The following is a 17,660-nucleotide window of genomic DNA, read 5'->3' as shown; positions in this document are numbered from 1 at the left end:
GCAACCACTGCAAAAGCCTTACAGTATTACCGAACAGAAACCTCCTGGAGGATTTCTCTACTAAAGAAATACCTATGATAGACTTGAGCATGCTACACCACTCCAGAAATCCTCCTGAATAGCGTGCTTCTTGTTTACCTTGAAACAAGCTACAAAACTACCAGAAAGTGAAACTTATTACAGAAGCCATGACCAAAAAAAGCAAGCAGCTTCCTCTTCAAGCCTGTATCTTGCTCTCTTTGGCAACTCAAAGCTTTCCTCCCACCCCTCCTCGGAACAGGACCATCTCTAGAGGCATTTAAAAGACATGTAGGGACATGGTTTAGTGGTGGACTTGGCAGCATTAGGTTTACGGTTGGACACCATGATCTTAAAGGTCTTTTCCAATCTAAATGATTCTGTGATTCTACATGTCAGAGCTCAGGTGCCATCTAAACCAGACAGCAGCAACCATCATCCTTACAGGTCTGAACAAGGGCAGGAATGCTGGTACATCCCATTTTTTCCAAAGTTTTTATTTTATTTTAAAACGCACGGAGCCACATCTCGCAGTATGTATGGCATGCCTAGGAACATCATAGCTCTAGAAAGCCAATGGCTGCCGCGGTGGAGTTATTTTGGTCCAACCACATTTTCATTTCACAAGAAATAAGAGAGAAACACCCTTGTGGGTAAATTCCTCCTTCTTCCTTCCCCACAGTTATCTTTGTTTTGTGGCTACCTGAGTATTTTGTACTAAAAGGGATTATCTCTCCCTTGCTGTGAGCACTTTCAAAAACACTTGGCAGCCTGCAAATTAATATATACCTCAGTATTATCTAGCAATAATATGAGGAGGGGAGGAATCATGCCACGCAAAATCAACCCGTGGGCTGACTGTGGCCACCGGGCACAGGTTGATTACTCCTATTTTATACAGCAGATTCAGGGGCATCTTCTCAGATGCTTTTACTTGTCAGGGAGAAAGGATAAACAGAAAGACAGTCTTGTCAATTGGATGATTCTGAAATGAGTTAAAGACACTCCATCATTTGGAAATTTAATTGGTTTTGTTAGGAGATTATTTGTTACTGTTGTATTCATTTCGGTTGTAAGTGTATTCAGATGCAAGTCCAGCCTTCACCCAGCCGATTTTTATGATCTTTGACATCTGTTTAAAATTATTTAAACATCTGTTTAATGCTGTTTCTCTGTGACCATAACAAAAAGGATCCTGATGGTCAGCAGAGAACTGTCAAACACAGGAAAACATTTGGGAAAGGGAGGGAGAGAAATGGTCCTTTCAGTTCTAGTCACACTGCATTACTCTCAGCAATCAAGGACAACAGGCAAAATAGCAGGAGACAGGATGAGGTTTTGCAGTTAATAGCAGCCTAAGTGCACACACTAACCATTTATCGGGGCTTCATAACCCTTATGCATGCATATGCATGCTTGTAAGGGTAGACTAAAAAGAATTATGTTGTTGTATACATACAGGGCCTGAGCCGGTGACACTGATGTCACGGTAAATTTTGAGCCCCCAGGTGCACTGGCTCAAGGCTAGACAGAGCCTGCATCTGTCTCAGATTTACAGCAAGCTTCCCACCCAATTTGGCAGTGCAGGCATAAAAACACTAAGCACTACATCTCTTAAAAGTAGCTACACAGGCTTCACCTCTAGGTAACTTGCCATTTTCTTTTTGTTTATAGCAGCGTCTTTCAAAGACAGAATGATGCATCTCCCCTGTAAACATGCATAACTATAGTCAACAACTAGGCAGGGGAAAGCTTGCATCACCCTCTGACAGACATCAACAAGCAGGATGTCCCTGCGCAGGAACTGCTCCGACCGTCGCTGCCTCCAACACAGCACGATGGGCGCATTTGTGCCGAGGCATATGAAGGCAACTCGGCTGGCATAGGCAGAGAGCTGGCATCCCAAATCAAACACAGCCACGCACAGAGTGACTTCGTTGGCTTTAAACAGGAAGAAGAAGACGCAGCTAGCTACAGAGACAACCTGCAGGCCTGCCTGTGGGCACTGCTGGCAGTCCTGCAAGGAGAGCCTCAGCTGGCAAGGCAAGCCTGGAAATGAGATGGAGACACTACAGAAACTTAGATCCTTCCAAAATAATTTTCCAAAAACTAACTCACAGAAGTTTACGTAGAGAAATATTTTAAGATATTTTACCCTCTCAACAGTGCACTGACAGGACCAATTGTCTGTGTTTGCCCAGAACCATCAATGGAAACCCTGAAGATAAAAAGCACGCTCAGCAGGACTTTGACTAACAGGCTTTCTCTTGAAAAGTTTGCAAGTGGCAAACAAACAGTTCTCAAGAAACGAAGTTACTCAGCGCAAGTATGAAGAAAAAGACGTGCAAAGAATTGCAGGCAGTAGGCAGGGAGAGCACCCTGCATCTGCTGGTTACTTGGAGGACAAGAGAGAGATGGGTCCAGGCAATGACTACTGCTCAAAAAGCAGCCACAAAAGTCAAAAAACAATCGATACTTTCACCCTTAGGGAGCTTTGGCGAAGGGGAAAGGAGGCTCATGAGAAGGAGGGAATGGCAACTCAAAATACAGGAAGGAATGAAGAGCTGCAGCAAGCAGGTTTCCTCAAACAGAACCCGAGGGGCACAGCAAGGGTTTTCATGCCCCATCATACACGCAGAGCCAGGCTTGAGCTGTGTCAGTGCAACTCACACCTGAAAGCCTCTGGCCACCCACTCATTGAAGCAGTTTTCTGCTGCTCCTTCTGAACTCTAGCTTAAATGCAAAGGCTTTTATCACATACAACTGCACCCTCACGTAATATAAAATAATAACACTTATCAAAATGGAAAAGGTACAACGAATAAACTGGATGGGGAACAAGACAGCAATAACTCTTAGAATTGAAAAAAAAATTTTTTTTCAGTCCTTAAAGCAATTTGCATGCTTGCTGTAATCAACATTCACTGCAGAGATGGTAAAATAAAAAGGAATGGATAAAAGTTTTAAGATTTAGAGTAAGTTTGGCAATATTTGTATATGACAACTGAAGTATTCAGAACATCAGAACATTTACAACTGCACAGACACATCACTACAGACAAAGATTACAATCCTAGGCATTTAATTTCATTTTTATGAATTATCTTAGGTTGTTTTCAGTTTAACATTTAGTCATTCAAAAATGGCTAGTGGGGGGGCTACTGAAGACAGGAAGGCCTGGAAAAAATTCATGCAGAAACTAATGATGGTAGAATACATTTCCTGTGGTTAAACGATTTAAGGGTTTCTTGTGGCCCGACTGATGAGCTAGCAATTACCATCACTGGAAGCAAATTCAAGTAACCTACGCTGATGCTAAACTCTTAAACTAAGCTCTCCTGCCTAAGGAGTGAATGCAGCCAAAAGTACCAATAATCTCTTTGAAGGATTAAGCACAGCAATACCTTAGCACCTTTCAGCTATATCAGAAAAGAAGCAATAATGAAAGTCTGTCTGTCTTCAAAAGCCTGTATGAGAAACAGTGTGATTAATTTCTCAGCTGTCCGAAAGCTCCATGTGCTGTTAGATGCGGTTGGTAAGAGAAGCCAAGAATGGAGGCGAGGAGGAAACAGGTTACTTGGAGAAACACGTGTTTAAACTCTCAGCATGGGGGTTCTCTAGTCCTCTGCTACACGAAGCTCTCCTCACTGGTCAAGAAAGTCATGGATCCAGAGGAAAGCACATGCTACAGAAATCACAATGACAGGCAGAGAAGAGAGCTCTCGATTTCAGAGTCAACCTCCGCTAAGCATTGCGACTAAGACCTGAACCAGACTTCACACTCAGTGCACAAAAAGCAGCCCATGCTCACAGCAGCCCAGGTCCCGACAGCTGCAGGTACATGTGGCACGCAGTGTTCTACGTACTGCAGTTCTTGTTGCAGAAGACTGCAAGCACACGGACTAATGTGTCCTCTGGGTTTTAAGCAAAAGGAAACAGTTTTCTGAATCGCTGCAAGTTATCGCTGCCACAATTGCCTCAATCCTCAAGAACAGGAAGAAATGCAGAAGGAGCCTGCTCCTGCAGCCTCAGCGAGCCTGAGCACGGGCAGGAGTTGTTACAGGAATGTCAACCTTCCCAGGCACATCATTCTTCATCCCAGCTCCACCTCTGTTTTGCCTGGGTCTGTCTATAAATATATGGGGCCGCTGCTACTGTGTCTCTTAGTTAGAAGTGGGCCAGCCTGGGGACGGCACTCTTCAAACCTGATAGAGATGAAAAGTACAGCTTGGCCCGATGCGCACGGAGCTGCCGCTGCCGGCTGCGCAGCCCCAGTGCCTTGGTTACAACTGCTTGGGCTGCATGTTGGAAAAGCTCCGCCGGCAATGGCTCTGAATACACAGAAAGAGGCACATGTAAACTTCTGCACTCGGATTAAGAGGAAGCACCACAGCCAGCTTTGAACATACCCTCCTCCTGCCTCTCAGAACTGAAAGAAAAAGATCTGATGAAGAAACTGAAGAAAACCAAAAGAGATCCAGTAGGAGGAGTATGGGTCGACCAACATACCACTTCGTAAATGACACATACCCACAAACAAAAACCATCAGCCTGTCATATAGTGTCACAGGCCACAGCCTGACCAGGAACCACCAATATTTTGCGCATCCCCAAAGCAGGCGCGCTGCAGGGGCACAATGGCAGCTCGAAGAAACCTCGTCCGTTCTCAGAAGAGAAGGGAGAACGCTAAGACAACAGCCTGTCATTGTTTTTTATAGCAATACAGACTTCATTACGATGTGATCCACTTGACTTAAATCTGTTTTGACTTCTGCTGCTGCTGAAGCAAAATCCTTGCTGCAAGATTTCAGCAAAGGTTTAAAAACTCTAAAGGCAGTAAATTCAAGGGCTTCATTAAACATGTGAAAAGGACTGAAATGGTACAATTTTGGTCCCCTGTAACGTTTGTATTTTTAATACTAATGCTTGCTGTTTGGATTTTTAATAATACGCAGATCCTACCTGAATCTCCTTACTTATGAGACTCAGTCTGTGCACCACAGGGTAGTGAAGCTTCACGGTGTGAAACATTTTCTTTGCCAGTCAGAAGCACCACATCTAAAGATGAAGATGTTCAAGGGACGTGCCAGGAGACAGCCCGTAAATACTGCCTTCTGTTACACGCGAAAACGCGTCATAGACTGTGCTTGGTCACACAGCACCGCTTTTACTTTAGAAGCAGCTTTATCCTTTTTTCCTTTCGAAACTCTCTTCAACGTGTTATGTAGCGGCTTTGTGCATGTGGAAGATTTTCTTAGGAAAGCACAAATAGACCGCAAGCGAGGCTTGTGATCTGTGAGGGGTATTTGGAGAGGGGCTGGCTACGGGCAGTCCTTCTGAACCCAACAGGAAGGTCTGAGGCTTGCAGGACACCCACGCTGCAGATCACAGGCAGACCACGTTAAATTAAAAATAGCAGATTAAAGCACGCAAAGTGTGTAACAGTTGGTAGAGTATGTGGATAAATCAGGGTGTGGGAGCCATAATATCAATTTACTCAATATTTTTAAATGCTTATAACTACCAGCGATAAGAAATACTTTAACACTGATTACAGCTGTCTGCCCATTGCTAAGTTTAACACGATCTAAGGGTTTATTACTACGGTTTTCCTAGTAGCCTGCGAACAACGACGACAGCTGAACTGAACAGGCACTTCCCAAGTAAAAAGGCGACAAGAAAAATCATTTATATGTATGCCACGGCAATAAAGCGAGGGAGAATTCCCAAGGAAGGTTACGCAGAGCCAAGAGGCCTTTCTAAATGAGCCAACATCCACTTCCATCCCACCTCGCCGACGGGAGACGCCAGGATTTCACCGAAGTCCGCGGGGCGGCGGCGGCACGCTCGGCTGCGCGGCGGGGGCCGGGCGAGTGCCTGCGGCGGGCACCGGGCTGCCAACGCCGCGACGCCCGGCGAGCTGCGCCCTGCCCGGCCCCGGCCCCGGCCCCGGCCCGCCCGCACATGCCGCCTGCGCGGGCAGAGACAATGTCCGCCGGGAGGCGAAGAGAAGCGCATCTGCGGCGGCTCGGCGGGAGGGGGGGCAGCGGGGAGCCCGGCACCGCACGGCGAGCGGCGGAGCCCCCGGGGAACGGGGGAGCCGCGCTGCTGCCGCCGCGGCCGCGGCCGCCTCCGCTCCGGGCCCCGCCGAGCCCCCGGCTGAGCAGAAGGGCCTCCCCCGGCGGCTCGGCCGCCTCACACAACGCGGAGCCGGGCCGGGGCGCGCTACCGCGGCAGGCTGAGGGAGAGCCCGCCGCCCCGCTCCCGCCCGCCCCGCGGCGCGGCGCCCACCTGGTCGGCGAGCTTGAGCACTGCCATCCTCCGCCGCTCCTCCCGCGCACATGCAGCTCCGGCGGCGAGCGCGCCCCGCGACCGGCGCTGCTGCGGCGGCAGCGGCTCCGCTCCGCGCCGGCGGGGCGGGGCGGGGGCGCGGAGGCCGCCTCGCCTCGCCCAGCCCGGCCCGGCCCAGGAAGCAGGGGCGGGCGGGCTGCCTCGCACGGGCCGCGCCGCCACCGCCGCCTGCCGCCGCCTTTGTTCCCGCCGGCGGTCGGTGCCTGCGGAGCGGAGCGCAGGGCCGCCCCGGGGGCTTCGGGCGCCCCTGCCCCGCCGGGCAAGGCGAGGGGCGGCGGTGGCCGGCAGCAGGGGCGGCGCCGCCGGATCGGGCCTGCCCCGCCACCCGGACCCGCCCCTGAGCGGTGGCCTGGCCCGGGCGGTCGCCGGGGGTGCCCGGGGGCACCTGCCGCACGCCGCGGGCGGAACGCGGAGGGAGCCGAAACGCGAGCGCCCCCCGTCCCCTCAGGACGGCGGTGGCCCCCGAGGGGGAGGCTGGGGTCCCCCCTCCCCGCCTCAGGGGGGGCTGCCGGCCGGGGGCCGCAGACAGCCCCACTCAGCTCCAGGCCGGGGGCAGGGGCTTCGCTCCCAGGAGGAGCGGGGGCTTCAGGCCGGCTTTGGGTCCCCCCACGCTGAGGGGAAAAAAGCGGGGAACGCGCTATTCCAAACTAGTGCGAAAGGGGAAGGCAAGGCCCTTACCTTCCCCCTTTTTCCATGGGCGCACGCAGTTGCAGAGGAGCTAAGTGAAGTGTTTGCCAAATCCCATCGAACAAGCACAACTATCAGAGGGAAGGGCAGAGCTGACATCAAATCTTTGGGGGTTTTTTTTACCTCGTTTTGGATTAAATGCTTTTAACAGCTGCCTTGCAAGAACGGGGTAACTCCTGACAAGGACAAGTTTTTTCACATCTATCTATTATTTGATTTGTCACAGACTAGCACATCAGGTAAACCGTACTTCTTTTTAAACAAGCCCCACAGTCCCTTGTGCATGCTGCAGAAGAAAAGGAGCATCATCCCCACTGTTCCTGTTGGGCTGACCTGGGGGAAACTTCGGTTCCACCCTCAGATGAGGCTGTCAGTGTGACCAGCCCCAGAGCAAAGACTGCACAGCCCAGCACGTAAGGGGGGGGAGGCGGAGAAGAAAAACCATGAAGGGGTAAGTTTCTTTCTTGCCCCGCAGAGTTGAAGAGCTGAATCCCTGGAGCATGTTATTTGATTAAAATCATTAGCACAATGCACAGCAACAGGATTTACAAACAGGCTAAGGCTAATGAGGGTAATGACATTTTTCCAAGGACACGTAACTGAACAGGAAAAGATTGAAGATTCCCTCTCCCCCGGCCCTGTCTTGCACAAAGAGGCCAGGTATTTCCCCACAAGTGAGATTCTGCAGTAACGAGCTCCCATACCCCACGGCACATCCGATGTGACCGTGATTTATGACTTTTCAACCGTTGATTACAGAGCAGGGTGACTTCAAGTAGTTAAAAAAAAAAAAAGGAAGTGTCTCCCATGGAAGAAAACCAATCCAAGAAGGAAACAGATGTTGGTTTCAGGCTTCTCAGGCATCATTATAAATGGGGATTAAAAATAACATACAAGTTACAACACATTTTGACTCCATCTATTTTAAAGGGGTCTTAACGGAAAAACTGTATTCATCTAAATCAGTCTTTTGAAGAAAAAAATATAAAAGCAGCAAGAGAGAATCCAGTACCTGTTAGGAATGTATGAACTCTGGCAGTTTTTCTTTTTAGTATCTTCACCCCTTATGGTCTTCATCATACCAGAATACCTAGAAGCATTACGCTTACATCAGCGGATTTGCTCTGTGTCAAACCACAGGCTAAGAAGGGCAGTTGGCAGCGCTGCACTGCTGTGCACCGTGGACAGGAGCCTGCCTGTGTCTCACTGATTCAATCCGGAAATTCTGCTTTGACACTCCGCTCCCAGGCTCTGTCGAAACACATGCTCACCACAGAGAGGTCAGAAGTAAGCAGAAGTTAGCTTCCAGCTGAGAGCAAGCAAAAAAAGGAAGAGGGAAAATGGAGGGAACTTCCAACATCATAAGGAAAGGTCTGGTCTGGTATTTTCCATTGCAAAGGCCTGTTTCCAAGAAACTGGCATTCACCGTAGCATTTTCCCTGCAGTTAAACTTGGTGGGTACAGAAGGAAAATTATTTTTCAGATTTGCTCTGTGCTGCCCTCACTTTCTGATCTAAGAATCTGGTACAAACCCTTGTACCTTCCTTGGGACCCCCGACAATCTCCTGTCAGGGAGCTAAGCTGATGGTATGCCATCTGAATGGAAATATGCTAATGCAGTAGGAGCCCAGTTCCTTGGGAGTAAATAATTGGGCTAGATGTGAGCTAGTGTTAAAATACTTTTCTGAAGTTTTTTGTTCCCAACAAGCACAGTCTCGTGCTAGCTCCTCTTTCCCAGGACCCACAGGAAGGTGTCTGGGAGAACCAACCATCTGCAATGCCGCTCCTTGGGAAGGTCCCCCTGGGGCATGCAGGACAACAGAAAGCGTTCGCATCCCATATGTACAGGGCAGCACCCAGTTTAGAGAGATCCTTACAATTACATTTACATTATCCATTTAAAGTGTCATTTGCATGAACTGCCAAGATTAGTCACAGTGCTACAATTATTACCATAACAGTAAAGGAGTCCAAGATTTCTCTGAAAGTACAACGTCCTCCTCTCCTGTTCACAAAATAGCACAAACAACTACATTACAGGCTTCTGATTGCAGAACCAACTCTCTCTTCTGAACCATTTTACTCCACTTCTTCTTAGCCCTGGCTGGTACATAACAGTAATTTCATAGCACGTTTTCACGTGAAATGATGCGGTATCCTCAACGGTCTTTTCTGGGAAGAAAAGGCACAAAGACATTTGTATCCAGAGCTAATTTTTCAAGTAATGGTCATACCTGCAACTCTCAAAGCTGTAGCATTATGTTGGCTTTCCATACTGAGACATTAACAAGTATCATCAGGTATGCAGGAGCCTTAATGAGAATATGCTTGAGTTTGCCAGACATTGTCATCTTGGGTTAAAGCTGTATTTGGGAAGGAAAAAGCCCTAGGGCTATGCTGGCCCTCTGACAGGAAAGTGGAAAGAAGCCCTTCAAGGATGGCTGCTGTATTTGCTCCTTACTGACCCGTGCCCCGTCCTTAGAGGATTCTGTGCGTCCAGTTGAACTCATCTATGAAACACAAACACCCCCTCATTACATATTTTAAAAAGCAAAATAGGAATATGAAGCCTTGAACTTCAGCATTTAAGCAATTTCTGCGCAACAGCAAGGAAGCACAGAACTGTCCCAAACATTCTGCAGTTGCCCATACTGAGATTGCTTATCTTCTGGCCCTAACACAATAGGGCTCTGTAGGATACTGGCCCACTATAACAGGCCTCTGCTTTTTTGATTTTTTGCCCCCAGCAAAACCAAAGTTCTTCCAGTTCCACCTGAAACTGGATGAACGCCCTTTGCTATTATCAGTCGTACACGCATGAGCCGCTTCCTCATTCAGATTCTGTGTCAGGAAAGCACATAGTATTCTTACACCCAATCGGCTCAGCAAAACTCCCAGGCACGCTTAGATTTAAGCATGTGACTTCAACAGAACTTAAGCATCATCATAAACGATCTGCCCTTTGTTTAAAGATCTCACATGCCACTTTCACGTGGTGTAATAGTGCAAATCTTGGTTTGGGCACTGACTTAGGACTTGAGAAACTATCAAACTCTCTCTCATGCCAGAGTGTTCCTGCATGGTCCCAGGTTAGCAGCCGGGTCTCATGGTACCTGGCTTCCTGCTTGTACAAGGAAATTCTCCCACCTCACGAGGCGTGGCACTCTGACACGGCTGGGGAAGGATCTCAGGTAAAGGCCACTGACTGCTGCTCCGAGCACTACTCTGCCATCACAGGGTCAGTGTTAGTCTTTCCAGGCAGCATCAAGAAAACAGTATCTGGGAGCTGCATTAGAGGAAAAGAAAGCAACCTTGTTGAAATAAATCCATTTGCATTGTATTTAAATGTCACAGAGAACAGGGACATGGGTGGGAAGTGGGTGAATGGACCAAGCGCAGGAGCAAGGTCAGGAGTTCTCCCTGCACCACTGATACTCCTGCAGCAATGCAAATGTGTCTGCAAATTATCTGCTGGATCCCCACATCTGAGACAGACAGATCTCTACATTAGGCTGCAGTAACATCAGACTAACAGGATGTGGTCACTTTAAGGCAGCCAAAAGTCTGCACCACCACCCTCCTCCCTGCTCCTGCTCTGCCTGTACAGCTGAGCAGCAGAGGCAGGGGAAGGGCTCAGCTCTGTTTTGCCCTCTGAAGTGAGGTCTGCTGCTGTATTTAAGCGGGATGACCATTCACAGATGGAGGGTGCAACTGCTCCTAGATGTGTGTTTGGCTTCTGCTTCGTGAAGAAAGCTAAAGTAAATAGTAAATACTTAGCAGTGCATATTTGCCACTGTTAAGCACGGATGAAAAACAGGACTGATGGCAGAAGATATATTTGTTAGCTCTAACCGTTTCTGATGACTTCAGATATCTAGCACGCCTCTGGTCTCTACCTGTCGCCTATCCTCTAACAGCATCACATGAACATCCTACTGTGCTTTCTTCCCCCTTACAGACTCAGTGGGAGTCAGATTAGAGTCATGTACAAGCATTATTATGAGACTGCAGTGATGGGAACAAGCGAAAACATACAGAGCTGTGTGAATTTGAAATAGAAGGGCAAACAGGCCACAGCAGGAGACCGGGCAAGCGAAACAACAGAGACTAACTAATTATTGCTGTCCCCATCTCCCCCTCCTGCACTGCTAAAGCACACAGGGGACTGGGTGCTGGGAGGGGGGTGGTCACCTCAGCAGATGCTTCAAGCTGCCTGTCATTGCCCTCTCAAAGTCTTCTCCCTTCTGTTTTTGTATAATTTATTTTCACAAGGTGAAATTTATTTTATTATTTTTTCCCAAAGGAGAGTGTATCTCATTAAGTTATTTTTCCTCCTAGATCTACTTGTTTAATATTTACACAGGAGGGGGAGAGAAATCAAACAAAATGAATCAATACACTGATAAGGGCAGAGAGGGGAGAAGACATGACCTTAGCAGCACCTCCTCTTATCCAGACACAGGCCTCCTCTCATTTCAAGTACTTTTTGATTATACTTCTGCAGCCATGTAGTTAATGCACAGAGAAGCTTAGATATACGATACAATTGGAAACTGAATTTGAAGCTGAAATCCTAACTATTGCAGCCTTCTGCTGTGTTAACCAAAAAGGAATACACACTCCCCAAACGTTAAGGTGTTCTTACAGTTGGTATTAGCCAGCACCTCTCTGGCAGATGTCCACATAACTAGTACTAGGTATTGAAAACAGGTGAGGAATTAAGGCAGATGACAACTAGACAGGCTAAGCTGGGGCAACTCCTTTCTGGTTACACCAGTCTAGAAATGCACCTCTGCAAAAGAGGGTTTCACTGACAGCGGTAGCATTAGGCTCACCCAGTTCTTAAAGTGATGCGTTAGAGGCCTGTGCAAATACGTATCTATCTTTACCATCCTTGACAAGAAACTGCAGCAAAATTTTCAGCAATTTGTCACATAGCACAGTGCTTGATCTAGAAACCAGGGAAGTCGGCAGAAACACACGATTTCCACAGGCTTTGGACAAGGTTTCACATGATGCAGTGAGAACAGGACAAGGGGGAAGAAAAAGCCTATGCTTTTTGCTGCCTTGTATCACATAAAGAGGGCCAAGAGAGATCTGGGTTCTTTTCCTGTTTGTTTGGGGGTTTTAGTTTTATCTCCTGTCCTTCCTTCCTGGTAAATACGAAGTTATCTGATTCTGCTTGAAGTTTTCCAACAGACAAAAAAACAACAAAACCCAAAAAACCCAGAAAAAAACCCCACATTGGACACTTTACCACACTATGGACCTGCTGACCTGGCTGTGGACTCCGGGCTTATTACCAAAACAGACACTATACCAACTGGTGTTAAGGTACTAAAGTTAGAAAAAGAAGAAAAAGAAATGAAGAAAAAAAAAAAAAAAAGATGAGGGAAAACAAGTGAGCAAGAGGAAAGCTGGGTATTTAAATTTTCTGTTCTCAGCCCTATTCCATTTATGGATATATGCAATATCTTAAATCTCCTGTGTCATTAATCTTCTAGGGGAAGCATGGAGAGAAAATAAGAGACATATGAAAAGTACTTTTAGGTCTTCCTTGTACATAGTGTAAGTATGTATGAGTTTAAAGTATTCAAATCCTACACACTCCTTCCCGCTGCAACTGAGGACAACAGTCTTTGGACTTTAAAAGCAGAATCTTCCAGTATTCATCGTCTGAAGTGATTCAACCAGCTTTGAAGCATTCTTTTTTAATCTAAATCCTCATTTTCCGCTGACTTACATTTTGAAGTATGCCTGACCTTTAAAGAACTCAGCAAATGGTCTCCAGGGGGTAGGATTCCTGTTACACTGAAACATCCTGTGTACCCCTCTGAGTGCAACATCAGGTAATTGTACAAGTTGTATTTATCTAATGAGTCATACTCATTAGAAAGATATCATTCATATTTGAAATGGACACTACACCAACCTCTCTTCATACACTCACTTCACCTAAATAACCTACAGCAATTAGTTATTTGTAATCCCTAGCTTTGAGTCTCTTTTTTACTTTCATCCTCAAGATCAAATTCATTGAACTGTTGCACTAACATAAAATACCAAATTTTAATCCCGGTTGCATCAGGACATTATTATTATTTTAGTAGACGATTTCATGTCCTTGGTCTTTTTGCTTCTTAGTATCTGCGTAATCTTCACTTCTGTCTGGTACTAGGTACAGCCGATGGGACACTGATGGAGGCATACCAGCAATGTCAAAATCTATCAGCCAAACCAGAATAATTTTGGAAAGAAACAACCAGGTCGGTTGTCCAAGGTCACAGTCTTGGAAGTGAGGAGCATTGCATAAGCTAAATTAGGTAGGAATCCATATCAGTCCATTCTCAGTGTGTAGAGAGGAAGAAAGGGCCTATGCTTGAGCCTCTGCCAGGACCTAATGAGTCCAACACCAGCTCTAAGACTCAGGTAAGATTTGGGACTGTTCTGCTAGCAAATCCCTTCTCCAAACTCAACTATATTTTTCACAGTGCCCAAAAGCCAGCAAGAGGTTTCATTTTTCAAGTCATATGAAGAAAGAAATGCCATCCCTGAAGTTGCATTTAATTAGAAGGGGTGTGGAAGCACACAGCAACTAACATGAAGTTACCACCAAGGAGGGAGCAGCACTGTGGCAGTTTTGTCTCTGATGTTAGGATTTAGCTCATAATCCAAAGGGAGGTTTTTTTCCCTTCCATCAGAGCAGTTATGTGGGCAAGAGCTCTGTGGGGAGAATGATGTGACAGAGGGTGTCAGTAACGTTATTTTTGGAGGAATGCTGGAAGTCTAGATTAAGCTCAGATCTGCTGGATGAAAGCTAATGGAAACAAATCAGCCTAACAGACTGTAGTCCATGTTGCTTTATGGTTAAATATAAAACATGCTATGCACTACTATATATTCCCTTATAAAAAGAGAACACTAGACTAGAACTTCGCAGAATGAAGGTCTGTGATGTAAACCAATTAAAATACCTGAATACACTAAAATATAGATGAGAATTTATGATTTGTTTTCAGGAGAACAAAGCTGGGGGAACAAAGGGTACATATATTATGGTACTGGCTTACCTCAAGCTAGTTGAATCATAGGCCATGCTAAAACTGACAGACATCCAAATTCATCCTAGAAGATAAATCAGCAACAGCCATTATATACCCTTTTGCTCTAGCAATACTTGGAAACAACAGAGAGTCAATATTCATGGTCACAGGCCACAACCTAGAAGGTTGTCTGCAAACTGAAGGGGGTGATTGGGCTCAGCTCCATGTATCTACAAAAGGCAGAAAGTCAGAGGAATAGCCAGCACAGCTCTGAAAATAAGCAGAAACACCAACCTCTTTGGGGCACAGAATCATTGGGAGGGGCAGACTTGGAAAGAGTTTGTTCTGTATTCAAAAACAAAACTTTATACACTCTCCTGCAAATATAAAACAAGATCACGTGTCATAGCTGATTCACAGAGTTTCTTGTTCTTCCATCAGAAAATAATTCCACCAACCCCAGATTTCATCCTGCCAATCACACAATAAAACAAAACAGTGTTTTGCTTCTAATGTTTCTGGTGCCTGGTCCAACCGCAGTTTGTATCCCAATACTTGACCAACTACACTAACCACTACACAGGCTGAAGAGGACAAAGTTCCTCCCCTGAAGAGCACAAACCTTTGCAACATGAGGAACGAAGGAAATCCAGCAGCATAGTTATCTCAGTTTAGTTTTACTAAATTTTACTTTACATGCTTCATAACTGCCATAGAGACTTGCATTTACTGATAGCATTCATTCTGAAGTGGGTGGTGGTGGTTTTTCAGATTATACATTAAGATGTTTTATTCCTCATTCTCACTACTTCCTTGCTAAAAACTGGGATTTTACTTTTTACAGTGGTTTATACTGTAAGCCTGAGGGAGGAAAAATCCATTTTTCTTTCTGTGCTTCAGTTAAAGAAGGAAATAAGTAACATGAGCCATGAAAGGACTTTGATCCAGAACTAGGGAATGTAAATGCTTTACAGATGCCAAATAAGGATGTTTCCAAAGAAAAAGAAAACAAAGCATTCTCTACCCCAACCCCTTTTCATTTCCAAACAAGGTAATGGAAGGAGAATTTTTAAGATTTTGATGGAGGTTCCATTTCTCCAAGAGGTTGTTCTGCTTTTAATAATTACATACATTCATCAGAATAAACAACCAACTGTTTTGACAGGGGCTTATTGTGTTCCTGGGAGGGGAAAAAAAATTTCTCTAGATCAGGAGTGTCTCGTAAAGCCCTATAGTGACTGGAGAGAAACAGGGTAAAGAGGCAGGAATCCGTCCCTAACTGCAATAAGTTAGTGAAATTATAATGACCTGCCTGATGGCCTGCACAATGCATCCTAGGAAAGTCCACAGGACCTACTGACACTGGTGAAGGCCATGCAGAAAGTGCTATGAATAAGAACCACCTACGGCTGACCTGTTTTATTTGTGCTGGGTTTTTGGATAGCACATGACCTTGCTCTGACTTACGAACACAGCATCAACATCAGTTCATCTTGCACATTTACCACAACGCAGCCTCTGTGGGTAAGAACTGCTGAGAGTCTTCAATAAACAAATGAAAGATCTAACAGACTAAAATACGAAGCGTTTCCAACTAAACCCTACTTTCCCTCTAAGAAATTAGGAGCCCGCCCTCTGTTTATGTGAGTTGGAACAAGGTATCTGAGAGGAAAGTCATGACTCCAAGATTGAGTAACTCTATTGCAGTCTATTCAAATTCATTTTAAATGGATTTGTCTTTCACTGTAGAAGCCTTTTAGAGCTCATATAATGTGAGCATCTGCTATATGTTTTTAAAAAATAATGTGAAGTACCTTTTACATATGCAGAACACAATAAAGTTCTTTTAGCATTGTATATTCTTAAACATGCGTTTTGCACAATATTTTGACTCAGCAAAGGATGGAATAAATAATGCACAGCATGCATGCCCAGTCCCAAGATAAAAATCTATGGATTCAGCCCATACAGATGGGCCCTGCACTTGCACATGCCTCAAGGACATTGGTAAGATTCTGCATGAGTGCAGATGTCTTCCCTGATCCTCTTGCAAGATCACAAGATGGGGTCAATGGCTGCGCTCCAGATAATGTCACTATTAACATCTCCAGACGTAATCACAGATACAGCTACAAGAATAAAGCGGGGAATAAAGCTTATGGTACATCTGCCTTACTCCCCTCTAATTCCCTAAATCCGAGAGCACAGCGAGAATGAAAAAACACCTTGCTGGTAGAAAAACAGCCCCATGAAGCAGCCAGTGTTCAGGTATGGGAGATGAATGTTGGAGTTCAGAAATGTCAAACCTACATCTTTGGGGAATGGCAAGGTGAGAGCTCATTTGTTTATCTCACAAAACAAAACTGCGTGAATCAGGATAACTTTTTTGACTGTTTACTTCGCATTAAAAAAATTGTGCTTGTATACTAGTATTAATGATTTAATAATGCATTAACATCCTAACTCTGCCATCCAGCCATGGCAGAAGTAACTAGTATTTACAATAAATAACATGTTACAAATCACACCCCTATCACACAGCACTTCCTGGCAGGTTTTGCAGTTCCTTTAGCGCAGGAAACAACATGTTTCAGCACAGTATTTCAGTGATTCCGTGACTTTCTGTGTTGACTATGCAGGAAACTGTAATTTTCCAAGCAGTATGTTATAGATTCAAACCCACTTATGTGGAAGTGGGGAGGAGGACTCGGTCAGAGGCAGGAAAAGCTACGCCTGTATTACTAGAATGCTCCCCACTAAGCAGCAACATCTTGAACCAGTATGCCAAGCAGGGCAGACTGGTTTTAATCATGATGGTCTGCAATTCAGCGTGAGACTCCTTACTAAGCCCTCCATGTCACACTGCTGATTTGCTAGCAGCTTAAGATAGCTGACAGCAGGCTGTACTCTTCCTTTCCAGCATCAGGACAGATGGCCCGAGTTCACTCCAGCAACTCAGTTTAGCTGATATGAAAAAAGAAACACTAAGAAGCATTCTTATCACAGCAATAAGACACAGCCAAGTCCTGGAAAGGGAAGGGAACCTGCCTCCTGAAGGGTGGAAAGCATTGTTCTGCCACAGTAAATAGCACCAGCTGGGCTCTCGGATGTCTTCCTGTGGGCAGACTGCTGGGGAGAATCCCCACTCTAAACGTGCCTTGCAATAATTTACCCCAGATGCAAGTAAATGTTTAAATTTTCAACAGCTACTAAGTTGCAATATTTCTTAGACTGCTTGAATATGAGGGAGAATAAAACAGATCAATCCACTCCAATACCATTGGAAGAAGGAAGAGGAGGGGACTGCAAGCACAGCACTCCCTCGGTGCACACAGCCCAGGAGCTCGAGCCCAGGCAGCTGGGTGGCCTCATGCAACTCTCACAGGATTTAGAGTGGCTTTACCAGCTCAGTTGCAGACCTACATCTCCTGTCTCCTCAGAGGTCAGATGCTGGCACTCATTCCTGCAGGCCCTAAAACTACCACCAAGCCCATGGTCTCCCCACTATAAATGCCTTCTTCCAACAGATACATCCTTGTAGAAACTGGGGTTAAAAGTGTC

The sequence above is a fragment of the Gavia stellata genome, chromosome 8, assembly GCF_030936135.1.
Source record: "Gavia stellata isolate bGavSte3 chromosome 8, bGavSte3.hap2, whole genome shotgun sequence".
Classification (NCBI taxonomy): Eukaryota; Metazoa; Chordata; class Aves; order Gaviiformes; family Gaviidae; genus Gavia; species Gavia stellata.
The sequence above is the reverse complement of the archived record's forward strand: the minus strand, read 5'-3'. Positions refer to the sequence as shown.